Source organism: Homalodisca vitripennis, unplaced genomic scaffold (genome assembly GCF_021130785.1).
Source record: "Homalodisca vitripennis isolate AUS2020 unplaced genomic scaffold, UT_GWSS_2.1 ScUCBcl_12353;HRSCAF=22025, whole genome shotgun sequence".
Lineage (NCBI taxonomy): Eukaryota > Metazoa > Arthropoda > Insecta > Hemiptera > Cicadellidae > Homalodisca > Homalodisca vitripennis.
The window spans coordinates 1-7,378 of NW_025788472.1; the positions used below are offsets into that span (position 1 = coordinate 1).

At 38.3% G+C, this 7,378-nt stretch overlaps 1 long non-coding RNA gene across 1 annotated transcript; it reads right to left on the bottom strand.

Moving 5' to 3' along the window:
- Positions 1-2,582: 2,582 nt before the first annotated feature.
- LOC124375005 lies at positions 2,583-3,441 on the bottom strand. The gene is made up of 2 exons (XR_006923635.1): positions 3,309-3,441; positions 2,583-3,225 (listed from the first exon to the last, which is right to left on the bottom strand). It is a non-coding gene; the product is annotated as an uncharacterized LOC124375005 (long non-coding RNA).
- Positions 3,442-7,378: the final 3,937 nt, after the last annotated feature.

Genomic DNA, 7,378 nt, shown 5'->3' on the forward strand with positions numbered 1-7,378 from the left:
GGTTTTGTAAGAGTTAAGGAACATTAATTACTTTTTAATACACCTTTCTTGAAGACAAATACAACAAATACTGTGGCACAAGTAGGCCTACTGTTTTTTTTTAATAATGTGTTAAAATGGAAAAAACTTAAAATTTTAAGACAAATCGGTTTTTTCTCCATAATTTTGGTTGTCACAATCCACAAAAATAAAATATATTTGTCTTTCACTCTAATACATGAGTGAATATTACCCAAGAACATAGTAACAAATTGTTTTCAGAGATAATATTGGAGTATGTTTTAATGTGGTAAACGTTTAAAGTGACATGATTAGCGGGTGAGAGAGATCGCCTTGGCCTAGCTCCGTCTTTAGAAGACCAAACTATAACTTAGTCACAAGAGTATATTTATTGGTACATAAATAAACTTCAGAATTTTATGAAGACAGCAATACAGATTACTTGATGAATTGAGTGTATAAAATATTTTTTAACGAATTTCTAAGAGAACTAATATCAAATAGTACACTGCTACTTTAGAAACTGCCAGATGTTAGGGTTCAGGAAGGTCGAAGGACAGAGAGAGAGATAAACAGGTGGGACAGATAATTGATTCCGGGTACTTGGAGTGGAAGTGGAATGGGCCAGCGGGCTGCTTATCGCAGAAAACAGGAAACGATGATGCGATCTAACGGTCAGAGTCTGCTATACTGATGCAAGGTCAATCTTAAAGATGCGTTTAGAATTGCGGCCGTATTCTTAATGATACTTATCTATCTACGTAGTAAGAGAATGTTTACATGTACACACTTATTTGAGTTTAATCCACAATAAACTCTTATATCAAGATGTGTAAAAAAGACTTTCATAACAAATAACAGTACTATTCAGATAGGTGTCAACCTCTCAAAACATGTTTAATATCGACCGTTTGTTAAGAAATATAGTCATAGAATATCTATAACATAGTTTTTATATAATCCATATTAACACACTTTTCAGCTCATGTAACTAGGTAAACAGGTTTTTGTCTCTACTCAAATCTAGTTTTTGAGTAATTTATTTCACCCTAAAAGCTTTGGGCCTTTTCTGTTTCATTAAAATTGTACCTTTATCTTAGAATAAAACCATAAAAAACACAAAGCGAAATTTCGTTAAATTCACGGGTGTATACTGTATATAATGTCCCGTAATAGTGTTCTGAAAATTGTTTTCGTGGGTTTCACCTCAAGATCGTCTGGGCTCAATAACTAGACATTTTAGCAATTATTACAAAAGTTATACAACTCGGTGTATCCACTTGGTTTTTACACCTTTAAAACCAGACACACGTGTATTTAAAGCTTTAACAACAGTAAAGTGTTTAGCGAGTTATTTATGGTTTAAAGATTAAAGTCAGTATATATTTAGGTGAGAAATAATTTAGTACATACATGATCCCTTTCTGACGACTCAGAACAAATTATACATTCACGGTACCATTCTGAGGAGCCACTCATCAGAATAGGACAATCCTCAGAATTGGATCGTTTGCGTATATTATATATATAATATATATATATATATATGTATGTATTGTATGTGTGTGTGTGTGTGTGTGTGTGTGTGTGTGTGTGTGTGGTGTGTGTGTGTGTGTGTGTGTGTGTGTGTGTGTGTGTGTGTGTGTGTGTGTGTGTGTGTGTGTTGTGTGTGTGTGTGTGTGTGTGTGTGTGTGTGTGTGTGTGTGTGTGTGTGTGTGTGTGTTGTAACATGTTACTTTTTTTAACATACACAATTAAAATTTAAATTTAAAATATTCATTAGTAAAATTGTAAAATTAGAACATACATTTTTTTTTCAATCACGAATAACGACTTGAGTTTTTTAATTATCATAAAAAGGAGCGAAATAATTATTTTACTGACGATGGAGTCAGACGCTATCTGGCAGGTCCGTGCCCGCACGGATATCGCCGCTTCCCCTCCGATCACGGAGAGAGGAGAAGGCTTCCCCCACCCCCGCGATCGCGCGAACCTATATAATGACGGCCGATTGAAGACACAGAGAGACAGTCAGTAAGGCCATGTCACACTGCCGTGGCGTCGCGTCCGTCCATCCATAGTACGAACGTCTGCGTATGCCGCGACGGTCTCGGATGCCTGTCAAACTACCAGCCACGCATCCGCGTCCGCGGCCAACGCCACGTCTTTCTAGGAGGGTGGAAGCTCAGTACACAATAAGATGTCGTCTGTGCCGGTGTTCTTGTAGTGAACCAGGAGACCCTACCTTACGTTCAGCAGTTCCTTGGCTGGGTGATTCCAGCAGCGATAGTAGCAGCAGTGATGACGATTTGGTGTTATTATATTCAGTGGCACAAAGAGATCACTGGGTACATCCTATCAAATAAAAAACGAAGGATGTTTGGCGAGTACCATCATTTAATGCATGACCTCGAAGCCGATGATGAAAAATTTCGTACTTATTTTAGGCTAAACAAGGAACAATTTGACGAAGTTTTAGATTTAATTGACCAAGATATCAAGAAAGAGGATACGACCTTCAGGGAGTCAATAACGAGCCGTGAACGACTAGCAATTTGCTTAAGGTAAGAATACAAAAGAGATTAAAATTAATTTAATTTATTTCAGTATTTCAAAAACACAGTTTTATATTTATTCTTAGTAAAAATTAGTACAATTTTCAGTAAAAAGTACTGTTCTCCATTCCAGTGTAGATTCGGTTGTCGGGTACAAAGAGACTTTCTGACACCAAGTGTGGGCTTTCAGATGTACTGGAACCTGCCGTTGAAGGCCTAATCATAGTAATGTTCATGGAAGCACTGTTGTTGGAAGGGCTGTTTGATGATACTGGACTAGCAGCTGCCTCCCACTCACTTTCATCTTCTGCAGCTGCAATCACATTAAGTATTGCTACTTTTGCTTTGTGAAGCTGTCGACGGGGCAATTTACGCATGGACTGAGCAACACTAGCTAAAAATAGGTCTACTCCATCTACTGGTTTTTTAGTCTGTTTCAATTCCATTTTTTGATCATGTTTTTGTTTCATAAAAGTAATAATCTTATCCGCGCCCTTATCTGGCCTCTTCCGTTTCTCGGTCCTCGGTGTCGACGGACTAGCAGGGAATGGAAACTCGCTCTCCTCGATTTGAAGTTCAGTGAGGTCGTCTTCAGAATGCTCTAGGTCGTCAGTTGCTTCGGGGGTTGCTACTTCAGGGTGGATAGTCGCGGGGACGTTGGGTGTCACTCCTGTAAACACAAGGGATACCATTCAGTGGCGTAACTATAGAGAAGTGTACAATATACGAGTTATATAACGAAAAACTACTTACGGTCTGTGAGTCATTGTTTTCAGCAGAAACTGCATTTGCTCTTCAAATTTCCATCTCTTGATAGCTGAAGCTGCTTGTCCGGTTGTTGTTTTCCTGCGCAGCATAGCCTGGCGGTGGACTGTCTCGCATCTTCTTCCACTTATTTTTTGACGGTTTTCTCTGAAATTTTTAAATTTGTTTCAGGTACTTGGCAACTGGTGACACTTACACAACAATAAGCTTCAGCTACAGAGTGGGGCGAAGTACAGTAGGAAGTATTGTCGAAGAGGTTTGTGATGCATTTGTGGAACCAAATGCAGCCTCTGTACATGCCAACCCCAGACGAAGGTACATGGAGAAGTATTGAAGATGGATTTAGGAACAGGTGGAATTTCCCTCACTTGCATTGGGTGCATAGACGGTAAACACGTTACTATTCAGGCACCACCTAACTCTGGTTCAAATTTTTATAATTACAAGGGTAGGTTTTCAACTGTGTTGCTCGGACTTGTTGACTCTGATTACAAATTTATTGCCATAGATGCTGGTTCATATGGCAAAGAGTGTGACAGCAGCAATATTTTTTGACAGTGCGATGGGGAAACGATTTTATAGCTACTTCTATGGCTGTGCCTTCCTGATGAACCATTAATCGCTGGAGGTACAAATTTACCATACGTTATTCTTGGAGATGAGGGTTTTCCCCCTCAAACGGTTCCTTTTGCGCCCTTTCCCTCGAAAAGGACATCTGTCTAAAGAAGAACGAGTATTTAACTACAGGTTGTGTCGGAGTAGGGCGTGTCGTAGAAAATGCCTTTAGTATTCTAGCTCAAAGATGGCGCGTTTATTTTAGACCATTTTATTTGCAAACTCGAAACAGTACAAAAAGTAATCAAAGCTACAACTGTTCTCCACAATTATATGGCCTGTAAAGGAGACATGACAGGAGTAGGATCTCAGGAAGAAGCGCTGCAAGCCTACAATTCATGTTGGTAAACCTTTTACTCGATTTGGGACCAAGGCTGCTAAAGAATCAACCGACATTCGTCAAAACTTCATGGCTTACTTCAATTCAGTCCGAGGGCAGTGCACAGTGGCAAGACAAGTTCTCATAGATTAATATTTTAATCCTATAGTACAAGTACTCTCATTGTGTTGCTTATGCATTTCAACTACTTGGAATTTGTTTAGTGTTATACACTGATAGTGAAATTAATAGTTTTTTATAGCTGTACAAAATTAATTTATTGTTCTGGAGCGTATTCATTAATAATTATTATTATCAAAATTATATTTTTATTATTACATGCAATACTATTTCTATTATGAACTTAGTAATTAGGGCATTCAATACTTTGATATACCTCTTTAAAAAACTATTGGTTTTTATATATATAAGATGCACTTGAAAGGATTATTTTGAAATTTTTGTGTTTGTGTTTTTAGTTTTTTAATAAGTCTTTATGTTTTTAAAATAAAGCGCCTATTTAATTTTGTTGCACATCAAACATAATATGAAAAATAACAAATAAAATGATTGCATATAAACATGGACACCAGAGTATTCATTAAGGGGCGTCCGGGGTTCCATTTTGGGTCAAAATTTCAATTTTTATTTTTTTGACATTTTTTTATTCTTTAGAATCTTACGAGTAATTTGACATATCATACATACAATTTGGACGAGTGCAACCTTATGTAATTAATTTATTTGTAATGGTCTGCACTGTGTTTTTCGCTGGGACGGGGCATCAAGGCGAGGGACGTATGTTTATACATACTACAGTTGTAATAATATAAGCTACACATACTTGTTGTGTTGGTAACACTGTTTGTTCTTTACTGTCATATGGTTCTTTCTCATTTGTTGTCATCTGTTATAACCAAAGTTTCTGTTATTTGCTTTGTGAATTGTGTTGTTTACACTTCCTGATGATAAAACTATTGGAGGGAAAGGTAGGCTGACTCTTGAGGCTATAAATGAAATTTAATTATACTATGGGCTGGCCATTATAAGATGTTGACAGTCTGGAAAATATGAAGAGGGCTGTTTAGGCGGAGTATTTCAATCTCATTACCAGAACCAGCGCACAGTTTGTGTCCGAAAACTGCTGATACGTGGTGCAAATACCAACAAGCTATCCAGAAGAAAGAAGCCTATGACCACAATGAACACTTCCAACTTGCCCCTGTAGTAATGGAACAGGTTACACAAAATTTTCAAGGACTTAGCTAACTCCACGCTGCTAGCGAAATGTCTCATGGACAGACCCAAAAATCCGAGCGAGTCGCTAAACAGTGTGGTGTGGTCGCATATTTCCAAAAATCGACTTTAGTTGTGAAAAAACCCTTGAGTTTGGTGTTTATGAAGCCATTGCCTGTTTTCAACAAAGGAAACATTGTTAAATGTGAAGTACTCAAGAAAGTAGGTATAATGCCAGCAAAAACTGTGTTGAGGTTATGAAGGGATTCGACAGGATGCGCATAAGGAAAGGCGCAAAAGGCGGTGGAAGAGATTGAAAAGAAGTGTCGCCAGAAGCGGGAGGCAGCTAAAAGACGTCTGTAGGATAGGTAGCTCTTACGCTGAGCCCATTAGAAGGGTATGCCATAAACCCCATATCGGCGGACCATAACAACGCATTGTTCGGATCACGTTCGCACAGACCTAACATTTCCAAGGTCTCTCTTATCTATGTTGCCCATCATAAAAGTTATTTGTGATGAAACATACAAGGGACCGGAAATATAAAAAAACTCTATTCCTTGTTTGAAGGGTTTTGACAACAGGAGAATTGCGACCAGTGACTACACACATTCAAACTGCTCGGCACAGCAGATCACTACCAAATGGTTGAAAGTTCGTTATTCAATTTATATGGGTAGGATAACTGTAAGGCACGTTTTTGTGTCTTAAGCCTAGTCCACACTGGCAGATTTTGTAAGCGGATACATTGTATGCAGACTATCTTTTTGTATCCGGTGATGTTTGGAGACAGTCCGCAGATAAACCGCATCCAATCAACAGATAGTCTTTTAAACAATTGAAAAAGTCAAATAACTCTCTGTAATGTCCAGAAAATAGAGTTGATACAAAATATTTTTATATGTTTAAAATATTTAAATTCCTGTTTAAAATTATTACGTTTTATAGAATGAGGTGTACAAAATATATTTTATATTTTATCCGTAGTGTAGATTACTCTTATTGCAAACAAATTTTAAAGATTTTTTGCAGAAAAAACTGGTGTTTTGACCCAATTTGCGGTTCGGCAACGGCAGGTGGACGGCTCTGGATTGTTACACAGCTTCAGCATAAACGAAAATTTAATCTTTATTCATTAAAAAAGATTCAGTGATTTCCTTAATTGAACTGGGGTGACAACGTACAATTGGAATAAGGTCAACGTCACGCATGTTCTCTATTTACGTGTGCTAGGAAATGTCCTTAATGACCTAAAAACTTTGCATTTTAATTTTTTTCAGTAAACTATATTATGAATATAAAAATATATCAACACTGTATCTAGAATTTAAATTACATTACTTTATAAAGCAACTAAAAATAACATAAAAAATAATATTACATAGAAGTATACTTACTTTCCTCGTTCATTGAGCTGGCAACTTCATCCCAGGCTTTGTCCTTTAACAGATTATCCCGGTAGTCTGCCAAAAAACTATCCCACAGTACAGGACGCTCACGAACCAAATCGATTAAAAACCTCCATTCCAAGGAAATACTTAAGAATTAATACTTAAGGAAAATACTAATGATTAAGCACGTATCGGTGTCTACTAGGAGTAGGCAGTGGCAAGAGCGCGCGGTGCCCCGGTGAGGGGGTTGGGGAGGTGCTTTATGCGCATGCGCGAGCCTTCGTGGCATCGCCGACGTCGGCCAAGGATCGCTCCAGCCGCATAGGCGCAGCAGACGGTGGCCGACGCGACGAACGTTGCGCCACGTCGGTTGTGCCAGTGTGACGTGTCCTATTTGACAACATGGTTAGCGATTATTTTAAAAATCCATCTGCAGCTGGACGGACGCGACGCCACGGCAGTGTGACATGGCCTTATAACACCGCGACACCGCCGAC